Genomic DNA, 18,480 nt, shown 5'->3' on the forward strand with positions numbered 1-18,480 from the left:
TAGACTCACATAGAGGGAAGATGACAAGAAGAGACATAAGGAGAAGATGGCCATCTACAAGCCAAGGAGAGAGGCCTGGAACAGATCCTTCCTTCGCAGCCCTCAGAAGGAGCCAACTCTGCCAACACCTTGATCTCAGACTTCTAGGCTCCAGAACTGTGAGACAATAAATTTCTGTTATTTAAGCTACCCTTCGTTTGTTATGGCGGTCCTAGCAAACTAGTACATATCCAAACATAGAGAGAATTGTATAATGAAACGTCCCATCATACTCATCACTCAGATCTTTCACTCCAGCATACTATCACTAAGCATCTCTAAAACATATGGACCTTTCCTTATCGAAGCTAACAAAATTAATAATTTAAGGGCAAATTTAATTTTTAATTTTATAAGAAATTTTAATTTTATAAGAAATACCTCATACTAAAACATACTTACATAAAGCTTTCCTCCATTAAAGCTATTAACAATATTAAAAACAAAATCCCAATAAGCTTGAATTTTTGTGAATACAGTGCTCAGAGAATGAGCAAGCTCTTAGCGCAATTCAATTCCTTAATCGGCTCTCTTATTCAACACATTATCTAAGAATAAAAACCTATGTTACTTTATTAAAGTTCAGAAAAGAAAGAGGGGAAGAATGCAGTTACTATTCATACCCACTCTCTGGTAATTGAAAATGCACTTTTCAAACTAAACCCAAAAAATTTAGCAAACATCTGGAAGTCTTTGGTTTAAAAAAAAAAAGATACGTGCAGTGGTATTTTATGTTAAAAGTGCACACATTTTAAGTACCTGAAAATTGGCATGGCAGAACTCGAAACCTCTACAAAAATAAATAAAATAAAATAAATGCAAAACCATACCTTGACACAGTATAAATCGCTGGTTGTTTTTCTAAAACTTGAGAGACTGGAGTTCTCAACACATCAATAATTAGACAACTTCCAATCACATGTCCTCTTCAAAAAGGTTACTTTTTGTCTAATACAAAGAGAAATGTTAAAGTCAGAATTGCCTACTTGTGAAAGTTTTTCAAAAGAGTCTTTTGAAAAGCAGTTGGCTCCATCAACTTTCAAAGTCAGGCATCTCTGTAAAACCCACAATCCAGCTAATTAGTCTCAGCTGTTCGTCATATGGCCTGCAGACCAGTCAAGTGATTTTGCCCCTTTCAAGCGGACTAAAACCCAATTTGACTGGCCTCTCAGACCGAAGGCAGCTTTGTTAACCTCTTCCAGCGTTAGAAGACTACGACTTCAACTCTTTCGTTTACCCCGATCAAAAAAGTTGAACATTTGTTTTCTTGAGAAAACATATTTAAAAGTATCACGTTCTCAAGGCCCTCAAAAGTTAAACTAATATTGTTTCTTCACAAATACAAAGGCTGATCCAAACAAACAATACAGGAGATCAACCGGAAGTAGCGGAAGGGATGGGGACCTCTCCCTCCCGGGCCTCCAGACTCGTAAGTAAAACCATCTACTGGGGGTTCCACCCAGATGTCTTGCTGGTATCTCAAATTCAACATGTCCTGCCCTCAACTCACCTCCTTTGCTCTGCTCTCTGGACCACTTCTCTTCCTGTGTGTGTCTTGAGTTACACAATCCCAACACACCCCCAGCCAGAAATCTGATGGTCCTCAGTGACTCCTCCCTCTCTGCCCCTCCCACTTCCAACTGGCCATAAGTTCTAGGGATCTTTCCTCCTCTCACCTTTATTCCAAGTTTTTATTTCTCATCTGGATGGCTACAATCAACCACTTATTTGGTTTTCTGGCCTCGCCACTGATCCATCCTCCATGCTGCACCCAGTGTGATCTTTCCAAAAGGCAAATGCGAGTCCATTACTCTCCTCCGTAAAATCTGTCGATGGCTCCCCACAACCTCCTTAGGCTTCTGCCTTTGGTACTGCCTACCATCCCCTGCCTCCTGCCTCAAGCCCCTAGAACTATTTGTAATTCTCTTCACCAGAGGTTTTCAAAGTGTGAAATCAGCCTCGTCAGCATCACCTGGGAAGTTGTTAAAAATGCACATTCTTGGGCCCACCCCAGACCTACTGAATCAGAAATTCTAAGAATGGGTGCAGCAGTCTGCATTTTAACAAGCCCACCAGGTGATTCTGATACACACTAAAGTGAGAGCCATTGCTCTAAACCCACCACACTCTGCTCACCAAGAGACTTAGCCCTTTAGCTCCTTCTTCTGCCGGCAATGCTGAGTTAGATGCCCCTTCTTCATGCTTACTCTTTCCTAGAACTGGTCAACCCTCTGTGATAATTATCCGATTTATTTCTTGTTGGTCGGTAGATATCCTGAAGGCAGGAATTGTGTCTTCTTTGACTCACTCATCCACAATCACTTGTTGAACACTTACCTGTCACTGGGAGAGATGCTGGACAGAAAACTAATTACTCTATCCTTTGCCTCTAGGGGAAGCCACACTCACTTTGGCAGCTCAAAGTGTGACTGAAGACTCAACCTATCCAATCTACAAAATCCCACCACCAACTTCAAGAACTGCGGGCAAGTGAAAAAGCCTGAACTTAACCAGTCTGACATCTCTCGTGGTAAATGATACGGAATTTTTAGTTCACAACCGATGCCGACTCAGATGTATAGACATAGTTTATAAAGGGAGAAAGGTGGTGCATTTTCACAAAAACTTACGTGCTCCTCTTTATTATCTCACAGCAATCTCTAGAATTTGGAGAATAATTCAGTATGGGAATGTACTAAGATTTTTAAATCCCAGAATAAAATTCATTAGAGTTAGCTTATTCTAATTACAGTAGAAGTCAAGTAAAGTTTCATATTAGCACTTCTCAGCCTTCAGCGTGCATAGGAATCTCCTAGGGAGTTTGTTAAAATGCTAATTCTGATTAAATAGGTCTGAGTGAGGCCCAGGATTCTGCATTCCTAACGAGCACCCAGGGGATGCCCAGGTAATACTAATGCTCCTAGTCCTAGAACTGCACTTTGAGTAGCAAGTAAAATTTCGACATTCCCATTTTTCATAGATCAGTCCTCCCCTTAGAGCAACAAAACCTTTTTTTGACCGCTTTGCATTGAAAGCTTTCTAAAATGTCTTTCAGACTTCAGGATAAAGATGGCATACTAAACACACACATTAGGTCTGCTACCTCCCAAAATCTCACTAGTATAACAATAAAGGGAATTTTATTTCTTTTAGACTTAAACTCACAAGGACAGAGAAAGTGAGCAGAAAGAACAGTAACAAAATATTGGAAGCTAGAAATAGATGGACAAGAGGTAACTGATTAGCAGACCTGGGAAAGCTGACTCCTTATCTGCCGGTAGGGAAAGCTAAGAAACAACTCATCACAGAATCTCCACAAAGGGTCAGGCAATCAGAGCCCCAAACAGCTCTGGAGGTTGAAGGGAGGGTCAAGTTGCAGATAAAATGGTGGAAGTCTGCTTAGATCCCAGCCTTGTGACTCTTCCAGCTCCAGCAGAAAGCGAAAGTTTATTCTCTGGAGCGGGTGCAACTCTGAGTGTCCAACTCTTGGGGTCTCTCTGGCAGTGAGAAGTTACATTAAATACTGAGACACCTCTACTCCCCACCTACACACTGGACTTCCAGAATGCAGGCATTCTCCACAGGCAGGTGTTCAAACGGCCTGCTCTGGAGAAACCGCCCAGCCCAGGAGGGTAGCCCTAAAGATAAAAACAAGCCCACAACATACTGATCTGACTAAATCTGTGATGTGACTCCTGGGAGAAGGAGGGATGGAAATGGTATACATGTGTGGCAGGGGTCGGTGGAGAAACGAGCTCACATTCTCTTCTTCCACAGTCAAGTGTCAATAGATAACACCTAAAACTGAAAAATGGACCACAGAAATACAAGTACGTCATTTAGAGACAAGGGATGTAACTACCAGCAAGTCAACTGACTGCAAGAATTGAAAGCTGTTGACTCTGGGGAGCAGGAAATGAGCTGGGGGAGGGGACTCGGATGGTTTTTTTTGTAACAGGCCTTGTAGAACTATGTCCATGTATAACCTTGGTAAAATTTTTAAGTTAATTAATACAAAATAAAATGGAATGCCTATGCTTTCATTTTTTTTTCTTAGATGATTCAAGACATCACAATAAACATCACTAACTTGCTGTGCTACATCCTCAGGATCTAGGACCCACACTGAAGCAGGATGTCGACGACCTGGGCTCTGAAGACAGGCTGTCTGACTTGGAATCTCAGCTTTACCACTCACTGGCTGTGTGACCTTCAGCAATTTACTTAACGTGCCTGTGCTTCCTCTTCCTCATCTATGGAACAGGGATAATAACAGGATTATTTTGCAAGAAAGGTATTATGTAATACCTATAAAATGCTTAAAACAGTGTTTGGCACATAGTAATTGTTCAATAATAGCTATTCTTATTAAGATATGTTTGCCCCTGTAATAAATGCCTCCTGACTACTGTGTTGATTTTGTTTTTTATTAGTTTAGATTTCATTCTCCCTGCCCCCCTTCATTGTCAGTCTGCCAGCTGTCCCTCACCATAGTAATCAGTGTGCCTTTCTACAGTCACTCCTTCCCCCTTCCAAGTTTCTAATTGACAAGGCACCTAAAAAACAAATAACCAAGCGTATTGGAACTGTGTGTAAAATGGGCACCAAGAAATGTTCTGAAGGTCTGTGAGGCCGATCAGCAAGTTTCTATATACGAACCATCTGTCTGACTGTTTACTTTGAGCTTACTTCCTAACTCCCAACTGTGGGTCAGTAAGCTGGGTGACACTCAGGGTAACCCATCACCCCAGTTGACACAGGACTGTCTGAGTTTCAGCACTGAAAGTCTTGCATCCCCCGAAACCGCAGCCCCAGCACTGGGCAAATTACTTAATCCTTTTGGGCCTGTTTCATCATCTATAAAATGAAGGATAATATCTACTCTGAATGTCTGTTGAGGATTAAATGAATGTTCATCTAATTCCTGACACGTAGTAAGCTCTCAATAAATGATAGCTCTAGCTACTGTACTTAGTTATTATCAACTCTACTATCAGAGGCACAACAAATTCTTCTTAGAAATCTAACCTATACCTTGGTTATTTTCTTACTGGCAAAAATAATTTGCTTTATATACAGTGTATCCCAGGAGGCTGAAATGTTTGTTTTTGTGAATTTCCTTCCACCCTCGTCCTAGGGACTAAGACACATTAAACAGATTTAAGGCCAGCCCTGGTGGCCTAGTGGTTAAGTACGGTGCACTCTGCTTTAGCAGTCCAAGTTTGGTTCCTGGAAGCAGACCTATACCTCGTCTGTCAGTGGCCATGCTATGGTGGTGGCTCACATACAAAAAAAAGAGAAAGATTGGCAACAGATGTTAGCTCAGGGTGAATCTTCCTCAGCGAAAAAAAGAAGGAATTTAATATTTCAACATTGCTGACTTTTCCACTGGGTGAAGTCCTGGTAGGTTTCCACCATCTTTTGATACATGCATCTCTTTCACACCACAGGAGCCCTGGGGTATTTATGTCAGTAGCTACTTCTACACTTATGGACAGATCAGCATGCTGCCTCACAAACAAGGACATCAGGCATCATACCTGAAATTCTTTTTTAATTTACATCTTACTTTATTCCTTCAAAATGGCACCAAATCACTGTCTCCTAAAGGATCAACAACTCATTCACTCAATATGTCAATTCTATCCCTGAAAAATAAGGGATCTTATCATCAAGCAGATGAAACACCATTTCTGACCTCAAAAACTGAAGTAACTCAGTACTTGATAGATATTAATTACAGCCTGGAGGAAATTGCTCACATCTGTGCACCCTACCAACACAAGAGTGAAGTTGCTATAAGAAAAGTTGCACAACCTGAGGTAGATAACGGAAAGGATCACAAGTTACTCAAACCCAAAACATGGCCTGAGAACCCTCTCGGAGGCATCAGAGAGAGCAAGAACAGTCAGGCATATAAGAGACTTCTCTGTACAGGATCCCCAGCTCCCTCCTCCCATGCTCTTCATATTTCTTCTGCCAACATCCCAACCCAGTGCCCAAGGCCTGTGAGCACAAAACACTGGAGAACCACAGAACCTCAGAGAAGCCTTGAGGGGCATCTAGTACAACCACTGGGGCAAGAGTCAATGAATGCAGGACAGAATTTCTCCAGGTATGGTGTGATGCCCACTGGTGATGCAGCAGAATCACCTGGGGTACCTGATGAAAATCTAGAGTCCTGGTTTCCAGGATCTCTCAGAGGGAGGCCAGGAAATTTGCACTATAACAAGCTTCCCAGGGGATTCCTGGTTATGCATAATAAGGTTTGAGAGCAGCTACTCTAGGGAGAAAACGCAAAATGTACAATTGTAGTGAGGCAAATAACCTGTAGGGAAGACCATGTCTAACCTCTACCAGCCTCAGATTCAAATCTGTAAAATAGGGATAACAATACCTACCAAGCAGGAAGGTTGTGAGAATTAAATGAGGTAACAAGTAATATAGCCTCAGGCACAGTGCCTCACACACAGCAGGTGTTCAATAAGTATTAATCCGTTCCCCCTCCTTTTTTGTGTACGGCCTTCTAATGAAGATTCATAACAACAGTCCCTGTTTTGAATAAATGTCACCAAGGAAAGCAGATGGCTAGCTTAAGTCAAGGCCTTGATATTAATGAGTCACCAACTAACAGGCCAAGCCCAGCAGCTTTAACCAATGGTTGGGTTGTAAACCACTGTGGAGGGGCCACCCCGTGGCTTGGCGGTTAAGTGCCCGCGCTCCACTACTGGCGGCCCCGAGGTTTGGGTCCCGGGCGCGCACTGACGCACCACTTCTCCTGCCATGCTGGGGCCGCGACCCACATACAGTGGTTGGAGGGATGTGCAACTATGACATACAGCTATCTACTGGGGCTTTGGGGGAAAAAAAGGAGGAGGATTGGCAATAGATGTTAGCTCAGAGCCGGTCTTCCTCAGCAAAAAGAGGAGGATTAGCATGGATGTTAGCTCAAGGCTGATCTTCCTCACAATAAATAAATAAATAAATAAATAAACCACTGTGGACAGTGGTTCTCAAACTTCCGTGTGCAGCAGAATCACCTGGATGGCTTTAAAACACAGACAGTGGGCCTCATCTCCAGAGTTTCAGATTTAGTAGGTCTGGGTGGGGCTGATAATCCGATATTCCTAACAAGTTCCCAGGTGGTGCTGATGTTGTTGTCCCAGAACCACACTTTGATCATCACTCTACAGCCCCAGTATCTAAAGTCTAATTGATCTGACACTTCGTAATCAAAAAGGAAAACCATGCTGTATGCGTTTCCTGTTTGACACCAGACTGGTTAGTTACATGTAAATAAAGAAGAAAGTAATACACCAACAATTTCCAAGGCTGAGCAGCCTCTGGCCCTGAATATCTTCCTTACTGTGTTTTTTTGTTTTTGTGTGTGTGTGTGTGAGGAGATCAGCCCTGTGCTAACATCCACCAATCCTCCTCTCTTTTTGCTGAGGAAGACTGGCCCTGGGCTAACATCCGTGCCCATCTTCCTCCACTTTATATGGGATGCCGCCACAGCACGGCTTGCCAAGCAGTGCGTTGGTGGGCGCCGGGGATCTGAACCGGCGAACCTCGGGCCTACGCAGCGGAGAAGGCGCACTTAACCACTTGCGCCACCAGGCCGGCTCCCTTACTGTGTTTTTTGAACAGCACAGGGAGAAGACTGGGAGATTTGAGTACCATCTCCCTGCTCACTAGAGGTGATCTTGAGTGAAGCAATTGATCTTTCTGAGCCTCAGTTTATTTACCTGGGAATAGAGGTGGGCTCGGTCACCAGTTCCCAGACCTGGCTGTGCACCATCAATCTCTATGCAACATCTTAAATAAAACATAGATTCCCAGCCCTACTGCCAAACCTAACAAATCAGAATCTCCAAAGGAGAGACTGAAAAATGTGTTGTTTCACGAGAATATTTTTAAATAAAAGCTCCCGATGTGATTTTCATGGGCAGCCAGTTTTGAGGCAGTCACCACTACCGTGGTGACCCTTCAGGCCTCTTCCAGCATTAAAGCTCTCGAATTTTTTTGATTTCTAAGTCCTTGTTCCCTGAGTCTGTGCTTACAAGTAGCCTTCTCCTTTTATATTTGCTTCCCATGGAGTTTTTACTACAGGAAGTGAGTACTTTGGACCTGAAAGAAATGAATCTAGTCTACTTAACAGTTCCATTTCTCAAGTACAAAGAAACTGGCATTCTGGTTTTAGTTTAAAAAATAAAATAAAGCCCAATGTGTAGGACAAAATAGGGAATTACGTGGGACTGAATCTGTCAAGCAATCTTCTCTAACACCAACTGCTTACTTTCTTACTCTGTCATTCATTCTATATTAACTCAGCATCCACTATGTGCGAGGGATTATTCTAGGTGCTAAATACATAGCAGTTCACAAAACAGACAAAGTCCTGACCTCATGGGGAGAACATTTTAGCAGGAAGAGATAGATAATAAATAAGTGAACATAAGATAAGATAATTCCAAATAGTAATAAGCGTTATGAACACACAATAACAGGAAAGAGAGTGACTGGAGGCTACTTTCAACAGATTGATCAGGGAAGGCTTCTTTAATTTCAGATTTGAAATTAAATCTGAATGATGCCAAGGGACCAGGGGAGGATCTGAAGAAAAAGCATTGAGGAAGAGTTAAGGGCAAGGGCAAAGGCTCTAAGGAAGAAATGAGCTGAGCATTTCCAAGGAACAGAAATAAAGTAGATGAGGCTGGAAGATGGAGGCACAGGGATGAGCTGAGGTCATGGAGGCCAGTGGGGCTCAGGTCATGGAGGCCCTTACAGACCATGGTTAGAATATTTTGACCTTATACCAACTGCAGTGGGAAGTGACAGGAATTTTAAACAGAAAAAAGATATGATCTGATTTACATTTTTTAAAGCTCACTGGCTTTGTGTGAGGAATGGGCAATGGGGGGAGGGGCGAGAATGGGACCAGAAAAGCAGAAATACAAGCAAGAAATGATGGTGGCCTTGAACTAGCAGCTGGCACATAGCCATAGCAGGCACTCAGATATTTCTGGACTGCTTTAACACAAGTGAAAACCATAATGTACTTATTTCACTTCCTGTGATATTTCAGAAGAGTTCAAGGAAGATACACTGGTTGTTAGTCAAGTTCCATCTGAAAGTCACTTCCTTTGAACAACAAAACACAATTTTGGATTGCCCGTCTTTCAACTGGTGACAATCAAGAAATATTAGCATAGGGGCATAGCAAGAACACAATGGGGAACCAGCAGACCTATCTTCTAGAACTTTCTCCATGTGACCATGGGCACAGCTCTGAACCTCTGATGTGGAAGGGAGGCTTGACTACGTGGTTTCTAAGGTGTCTACTAGCCCTTCAAGTATATGATGCCGTATGGGGCCGGCCCCGTGGCGCAGAGGTTAAGTGCATGCGCTCCGCTTCAGCGGCCTGGGGTTCGCCCGATCGGATCCCGGGCGCGCACCGATGCACTGCTTGTGTCAAGCCATGCTGTGGCGGCATCCCATATAAAGTAGAGGGAGATGGGCATGGATGTCAGCCCAGGGCCAATCTTCCTTAGCAAAAAAAGAGGAGGATTGGCAACAGATGTTAGCTCAGAGCTAATCTTCCTCACAAAGAAATAAAGTACATGATGCTGTTAAGTGTAATAAGTGAGGTTTCTTTATCTGGGTGGCCAAATGGGCTGAGAACTCAGGGTAGAGGCTTTTGTTGTTGACTTTTAATTTCCCAGAGAGGCTCTAGTTAAGCAGGAAACAGGATGTTAACAAAGAAACTGTCCAGTCTCACTATTTCCTTGGGAAACTCTGGTATCTGAGGAACCGCTGGCATAAGGGTATCGTGGCTAGCTGGAAACTTGGAAAGCAGACACTTCTGGTCAGCTGAGAGCTCATCATGAAGAGGGGCTGCGAGCACAGGTCTCTGAGGATTTTAGGGACCAAGCCTTCAGTCACGACGTTCTCTGAGGTTTTTCTGCCAGGCTTCCACCTGTGCTGAATCACACAGCAGACAGGCCTGCAGCCCGGGCTCTCACTTCCTATCAACAAGCTGTCTCCACAGGGTCCACTCCTCTCAAATGGCCGACATGACACCTCCACAGGACCCCACTCCATATGATCCCTGAGGGCAGTGGTTCTCAGTCCCAATTGCCCATTGGAATCTCTTGTGGATATTAAAAAAAAATACAGATATCTGGGCCCTACTCCACACTTAATGACTTTTTGAATTGGGATGAGGGAGAGGTTAGAAAGACAACAATGGTGGAGTTAGGCTTAGTTAATTTTACATGACAGAGCCAATGTATAATTTGGGAAACTGCAGGCCAGAGAGGTCCAGTGATTTGTCTAATGCAGGGTTTCTCAACCTCAGCACCACTGACATTTTGGCCAGGATAATCCTTAGTCATGAGGTGCTGTTCTGTGCACTGTGGGATGTTTAGCAGCATCCCTGGCCACTCCCCAGTTGTGACAACCAAAAATGTCTCCAGATATTGCCAATGTCCCTGGAGGAGGAGCGGGTCAAAAATCAGCCCCAAATGAGAACTGCTGGTATAATACCCCATAGTTAATCATCAGCAATATTAGAGACTGAAAACCAGCCTACTAATTCCCAGCTATGTTGGTTCCTCCACATTCAAGCAGCAGCTCTAGCACACAGGGATGAGTCATGCCCTGAGGAAATACAACCCACTTCATGGCATTCCATGCCCAAGCAGAGGGGGCGTGATGGAGAGTTGGCCTTGACCCTGACAACAGAAGCCCAGCTAGCAGCTTGTTTGGCCACGTTTGGTCTCCAGTATCTGACTAGAAAGACAATACGTTATCTTCTCAAGGGCTGCTAGATCTTTTTACTCATTCTTGGGGTCACTCCCTTGCAATGGTGAGATTCATCATGAAAACTAATCACACATTGCAAGAAACAAAGAAATCCTGACCTCAAACACAGATTATATCTAAAAATTCTTAGGTACCTCAAATGGACATTTAAGTCATGACATATTTCTATAGGTCTCATTCCTCCCCATATTAGGGTTAGTACAGCAAAAATAAAAATACCTTACCATAAGGTTTAGTTAGCTGATTGAGACCCTGTCTTTGTTTTTAATGATGCAATACACAGGAGTAAGTAACCAGCTATACCCAGATAAGACTTGACCAGCACCCATGTGGTGGGATCAGGACAGGGCAGATGAACTGCAGTTAATAAGAATGAAGAGATTTTTCAGTCTCTTGGCAACCAATTTCATTATTATGCTTTGACCTGGCAGCTGGTAAGGCTTTAATATGAATTAATCAACGAAGCTATGAAAAAACAAGATTAGTGGCTCTGAAATATGGTATTCTAGTGGCAGTCAGAGGAAACAAGTTCATTTTCAAGGCTGCTTTCTTAAATAGGTACACATAATTTTTAAATAATAATAAAATAACCCAGTGTTTTACAAAGACACACCTCTAAAGGACAGGTCACATATACTATCTACCTACGTTGGTCCTTACCAAATATCTTTCATATTTGTTCTACCAAAACACAAAGGGATGTGGAGTTTCATAGGAGTAGGCCACACAAAGCAAGCAGGCTTTTAATAAGACAATACTTGGTTGTGGTGGAATTGCTCTAAGTCCACCTTAATCAAAGCATCTTACAGTAAAAACTCAAAAGGGACAAAAATATTAACAAGACCTTAAAAGGAACAAAAACACATCAAACGACAGGCTTTCTGTCATCATCACAGGGAATACAACCAAATGGTGGCTTTCAGCCATCATGCGGCTCTTAGAGCAAAGTCCAGGGGGTCTCATGAGCAAGGCTTTGCCTGCCATATTTGGATCTGGGGACAGGCAGGACAGCATGATAATGGAGTGATCATGGAAGAGTGACAACAGAAGTGGTTAAGGGTCCACACGAAAACATAGCAACTTATACATGATCTCTTAAGGGAAGACAGTAAGCAGCACACCAACCACTGGACCTGGAGCTCTAGTTCTAGCTCTGCCACTAAATGTGTGACCTTGACAAAGTGACTTAACGTCTCTGGATGTGAATTTCTTTAACTACAAAGAAAAAATAAACCTGCTCCAACTTCTTTAAATTTCTAATACTCCTTGAGTTTGTAAGTCCTCTCCATTCTTAAGATGACCACATGTGCAGTCGCCAAAATGAGCCACAGCTCAGTCATTCTTTGGACAGTATCATGATCAACGCATTTCCTGTGCATAAACATGGGCTTACTAGACTAGGGTTACCAGATTAAATGCAAGATACCCAGTTAAATTTGCATTTCATAAAAACAACAAATAATTTTTTAGTATGTGTTGCATGGAACATACTTATAGTAAGAAATTATTTGTTGTTTATCCAAAATGTAAATTTCTTTTTTTTTTTTTATTTGCTAAATCTGGCATTCTAACTCCAACCCTACATTAAAAGTTCAATTTTAAGAACCAACAGTCTGATTCCTCTGGGTGGGTAGCTGGGTGGTGCTAAGAGTGGGTGAGGCACTAAATGGAAGGCCTTCTCAAGAGTAACATATACAGAGGCAAAAAAAAAAAAAAAAAAGGAAAGGAGGAATAACTTTCAACTTTCCTCGTAAGCAAAGCATCAAATTTTACTTAAGCAAAGCATCAAATTTTACTTAACAGTAAATAAATTATGAGTGTTAGGAGTCCTCAATCATACAAGAAAAAGAATGTGGTGTGCCCTCTGTACTGCAGGACCAGACAGGAGGCCAAAACAAACTGCATGCTCACTGCTCCACACATCTCACCCTAAGGACGCAGTTAATTACAAATGCTTTATCTCCTCCAACTCACTGCTCACGTCTGCTCCCAAGGTAATCAGCTTAAGGGAAACCAGATCATGAACTCAGACCTCCGGACCAAAAGACAGGGGAATAAACATGGTCCAAGCAAAAACTGCACGAGGCACAAAAAGCGAAGACTGTGAAAGGGAAAACTGACTCACTTCGGAAGGCAATCTCCTTTTAACAAGGACAAGACAACCTTGCTTCTTGGAGGCTCACACTTTTTTTTTAATTTCAGCTTTATTGAAGTATAATTGACATATACAATTGCAAGATATTTAAAGTGTACATCATGATGATTTGATATACGTTTACATTGTGAAAGGATTCCCCCCATCTAGTTAGTTAGGGGCTCACACTTAAACATGCAAGCCTTGTTTTCTTTTTCAGGAGGTATCAAACCTATCATAATTTATTAGGGAAAAAAAATATATATATATATATATCTCCCATATATATGTAAAAACAATCCTTTTTCATATTTTGCAGTGAAGATATAGATAGGGCACATTCCAAGATAAGTTTAAATAACAATGGAAGGCAAATTCAATTTTTAAAATAACACAGAAGATAAATTACCATACTCTCTAGACCAATTAATTCAATTCTCACTGAGAAAGGGCAGCAAGAAACCCGGCTCAACTGTAGCCAATACTGCTTTATCAGCATCAGGATGAGGTGGACTGAAACAAGATACTTGCATCTATTGGCTAAGAAAAATTAAATGTACGGACTAGAAGTTTCCAATGATGAAAATAAATCCAAGTTGATTCATTAACTTACTGGTGCATTCAGCAAGGTTTATTGAACACTCTTTTGTCTAAGATACCTTGCAGTATAAGACTCCAAAATGAGCTGAAGTCATGCTCTGTCACCAGGATATTACAGTCTAGTCATGGCAACAAGGCAACATACACGGAAACAGTCTAAAGTATGTTATGTAGTTAAATGCCAAAATGAGTCTTGGAGTTGGCAATTTCAGTGAGAAGCCAGAGAAAGATTAATTCACAGTAGTGCAAAATATTCATCAAGGAATGAATTTCCATTTCCTTGAACTTCCAAAGAATTTCACTCTATCCCTAGATCAGCAGGAGAGGCCAAATCACTGGAGACAGGAGCTGAACAGCCCCGCTCAGCCTGCCCCGCTCTGAGAAGAGGGCTCCCAATGCCACCAGGGGAAGGACCCAAAGTCCCCAGCTTTCTACTCATGTGACCTCTTCCTTTCTAAGGGGTAAGGCTATTATCCTGGGGAAAATAGGAGGATAGAAGAGGAGAGACATAGGAGATGTTAGTGTAACTATGAACACTGCTTCTCTCAGATAAAGTGGGAAGGAACAGTGAGAAAGAAATAGCAGAGTGACCCCTGTTTCTCAGTCTCTCATTCCCTTTTCATTCATTCAACACATATTTTTTTTAGGGCTTAATATGTGCCAGAAACCATTCCAGGTGCTGTGCACACCACTGTGAACAAGACAGTGTCCTGACCTTCATGGAGCTTGTATTCTACCCATGGGAGACAAACAGTATGTGTGTGTGTGTTATAACAGCCAGCGCTATAGACACTCTAAAGAAAAATAAGGCAAGGTAAGGGGGCAGAAAGTGATGAGTGGGGTGAGGGGTGCTATTTTAGATGAGATGGTACAAGAAGGTCTCTCTATAGAAAAGACTTTTGACCTGAATGAAAAGAGTGAGAAAGCCATGTAGACATTTGAAGGAAGAGCATTCCAGGCAGAGGAAACAGGAAGTGAAAAGGTACTGAGATATGGCTGAAGCAGAGTAAGCAAAGGGAGAGTGACAGAAGATGAAGCCACACACCACGTAAGAGGCTTGTAGGCCACGAAGAGGACTTGGTTTGTCTTCTGAGATAAAAAGCCATTGGAGAGTTTTGAGCAGAGAAGTGAATGACATAATTGACTCTGGCTGCTGCGTTGAGAACAGACTGTAGAGTGGTGAGAGTGGAAGCAAGGTTGCCCTGTAGGAGGCCTGTGCAGTAATTCAGGTGACAGAAATGATGGGAACTTACTGGAAGCGGCGAGAAATGGTTATTATCCTAGATACATTTTCAAAGTAGAACTGATGCGATTTGCTGAGGGACTAGATGTGGGGAATGAGAGACAGAAGAGAATCAGGGGTGACTCCAGAATGTTTAGCCTGAGCATCTGGAAGAGTGTAGTTGCTATAAACTGAGATGGGGAAGACTAAGTGAAAAGCAGATTTGGGGGCACAAATCAAGAGGCTGGTTCCTAGAGATTATTGCCCACTTCAAAACCCTTACATCTGTTCAAAAACCAAGGTAATGGAAACTGAGAAGCTGATCTTAAATTTCATATGGAAATTCAGAATAGCTAGAACAATCTTAAAAAGAACAAAGTGGGAGGACTCACACTTCCTGATCCCAAAACTTACTACATAGCTACAGTAATAAAGACAGTATGATACTACCATAAGGATAGACATATAGATCAATGGAGTAGAAGTGAGAGTCTAGAAATAAACCCTCACACTTAAAATCAATTGATTTTCAATAGAGGTGCCAAGACCAATCAAAGGGGAAACAAACAGTCTTTTCAACAAATAGTGCTGGGAGAACTGGATATCCATATGCAAAAGTTTTAAGTTAGATCCCCACCTCACACCATATACAAAAATTAACTTAAAATGAGTCAAAGGTTGAGATGTAAGAGCTAAAACTATAAAACTCTTAGAAGAAAACATATGCATAAATCTTCATGACTTTTGATTTGGCAACGCTTTCTTAGATTTGACACCAAAAGTGCAAGCAACAAAAGCAAAAATAAATTATACTTCATTAAAATGAAAAATCAAGGCAGGCCATGGAAATTAAGGAAGGGAGGGAGGGAGGAAAAACAGAGGGAGGGAGAAAGGAGGAAGGGAGGGAAGGAGAAAGAAATAAGGAAAGCAAGAAAGTAGGAATGAAAACCAACAGAAATACAGAAAGAACGATCCTCAGTTGAATTGTTTCAGCATTTTATTAACCTTTCTTCATTTTTAACCATCTGCAGAAACCTTGTTTTCCAGACTGTGTTTTCCCCCTAAAGCTAGTTTGAACGGTGGAGCACCAACAAATTAAATTAGCAGTAATTACAGAAAACTTATATGGCATATAACACTACTCCCCCTCCCAACATCTGACTGATGAGCCAACCACAAAGTGAGAATCCATCTAGCAGGAAAAAACAGCTGTGAGCCCAGAGGGGTAAGGAAGAGGACGCTGTGGCAGAAGATTCTGAGGCCGTGTGGCCCAGGTGGCCAGCAGGGCCCAAAATGCTGGGTAGGCAAGTCAAGGGCTCATGAGATTTCCTGCACATCAGGCCTGACTTTGCTTAATCGGTGATCTATTGGGACAGAGACAAGGCTTTGGCAATAGTTACCGAAATCTGTCTTCACATCAGCCCTACCACCAGTCAAGACCCAAGGGCCTGGCTGCCAAGATAGGGTTTTCTGTCTGACTGACAGGAAAAGAGAGAAACTTCTCCCACCCAGCTCGTTTGCCATCCAGACCGGTACTAACAGGGGTGCAAAGACGTTAAGTAATTCAACTGAAAACAACAGAAGGGAGGAAAGAACTTGGGGCAGTGCGGGAGATCTGGCACCTTCCTCCTCTCCTGCCAGTGAAGTTTCCTTCCCCCCTGACGGGGACCTCGCACCTGGATGCCACCTGGAGGTGACCTCAGCCCCCGTCCCAGGCTGGGACTGCACCTCATCAGCGCCTCGCCCAAGCTGACCTCCATCCCCTGCAGCTGGCATCGCGGGGTCTGTGCTGAGGGCCTGAAGAGGCAAAGCAACTTTTCCGGCGAGCTCAGACGCCAGAGGCGGGAAGAGAGGAGCCGCAGCCTCCAACCCCAGCCCCAGGGCCAGACCCGCCGCTCGCCCGCTCCCCTGCTCAGCCCTGCGGCAGGAATCGGAACCTGCCGGGCGCCGGGCCGCAGCGCGCCGCCCCGCCCTCGGGCAGCTGCCCGGCTCACCTGGCTCGGCCCGCGGTCCCCGCGCCGCTCTGCCTCCGCACGCGCCGCGTCCACCCGCTGCTGGCCTTTTTTGGGTCCTTAGCGGGTATTTTCCGTCCGGCCCCACATCACTTCCCGTAGAGGAGAGCGAGGTGGGGGCGGGACCTCCTCTCTACCCTCCACCTCCCGCTTCCTCCTGTCACCTCGGGCAGCACCCCGCCCGACTCGGCGAGGGCGCTTTGCAGGCGCCTCCTTGCGCGCCGCTCCCAGGCCCGCCGCGCTTGCTTTTGTGAGCCACGGAGAGACCCGGCTCGCCTCATTTGTCTCAAGCCAGGTCTCCACTGCTCTTTCCTGGAAGGCGCGAAACCTTAGGGGGTTGTTTTCGTTTTGAGACAGAGGTGATATTTACAAACTGCTCCAAGATCGGTGCACTGCAAGGTATGGTTTGGTGACTCTCGCCAAATCTTCTCCCCAAAAAGCCATTTTCTACAGGTGTTTCCCAGGGCATCAGATCGGTGTCTCCACCTTGTAGCTAGAGGTGCTGAGCAGCTGCAAAGCCTGCCCCGCCCCGGGTTCCTGAGGCCTGAGGGGCTCCTGCTCGCGGTGCCCCCTGGTCCGGCTGCCCCTGGGCCGGATCCGCGCCGGGCGTCAGGCTCTGCCACTGTCCATACCGCCCCGCCGGCTCCCCACTCTGGTCGGCCAGGGCATGGCCTTCCCGGAGCGAAGGAAAGCTCTGGGATTCTAAGAAATGACAAGGGGGGGGGGGGGGGAGTACAATTCTGGCAGGAAAAAATACATATATTTCTGGGAGGAAATGACAAACGGGGTCTCTGCTCGTACAGTCTAGTTTAGATTATAAAATCCCTCTAAATTAAATTTCTTAGAGAGTGTGAGAGCCAAAAAAAACAAAAAAGCAAAATACAGTACGTGAAAGTATACCTGCTGTAAGGAGAAATCTGCGAGCCTTTGCTGCCCCCCAGCGGCTTACTTCTCTCAGCGCAGAGGGTTTTATGTGGACCTGCTTGGACCTGTGGCTGTGAAGCGGGTTCAAGGCCACCAGGTTCCCACTCAAAGGCAGCCAAATTCCTCCCCCAGTGGCCTGGGGGTCTGAACAGTGGCCTGGGGCCTGCCCCTATGGGTTCTCAGGGAAAGCACTTCTGAACCAAATAATTCCACTTCTAAGCAGAGTAAAATGTTTGGCAGACCTAGTCCAGCTTCTCTTATCTGTTCCATCTCACTTACCTGCCTCTTCTTGCACCACAAATTCCAGCTGTCCCAGGCCTGCCTGCCCAACCCCCTCCTCCTTCCAGGCTGTAACTACAAACTACAGTTTGCATTACAGTACAATTAGGTTCTCAGATATGTGTCCAATTTATAAAATCACATATAGGATGAACCATATGAAATTGCCAAATATTGAATACACATTCAATCTAATATTTCCAGACAAATATAACACAGTGACCTCAGAATTAGGGATAACAGATTTCACCATAGGGTGATGGTTTCAAGGGATCTTCCCCAGGTGAGAGAAGGGCCATCAGACTGTTGGTGGAAGTTAAAACAGGAAAGGTAGCCCCATGCTCATGTGTAGAGAAACAGTCCTGTGAGCCATTGATCAACTAAAATCGGGGGGGCCAACAATACAGCAACTTCTAGTGGCTGGTATGATACTGGGAAAGCCCTCC

At 44.0% G+C, this 18,480-nt stretch overlaps 1 protein-coding gene across 2 annotated transcripts in view; it reads right to left on the reverse strand.

Moving 5' to 3' along the window:
• Positions 1-16,943, reverse strand: part of RAB27A (RAB27A, member RAS oncogene family) — a 63,496-nt gene extending 46,553 nt beyond the window's left edge. The window contains exons 1-2 of one of the 2 annotated variants that reach the window (XM_058541622.1): positions 16,814-16,943; positions 870-987 (exon numbers count right to left, since the gene is read on the reverse strand). The gene's annotated coding sequence lies outside the window, so the exon portion shown is untranslated. The remainder of the gene's footprint in view (positions 1-869; positions 988-16,813) is intronic. The other variant, XM_058541623.1, reaches the window with a different exon arrangement.
• Between the last annotated feature and the right edge of the window lie 1,537 nt (positions 16,944-18,480).

Source organism: Diceros bicornis, chromosome 5 (assembly GCF_020826845.1).
Source record: "Diceros bicornis minor isolate mBicDic1 chromosome 5, mDicBic1.mat.cur, whole genome shotgun sequence".
In the NCBI taxonomy this organism is placed as follows: domain Eukaryota; kingdom Metazoa; phylum Chordata; class Mammalia; order Perissodactyla; family Rhinocerotidae; genus Diceros; species Diceros bicornis.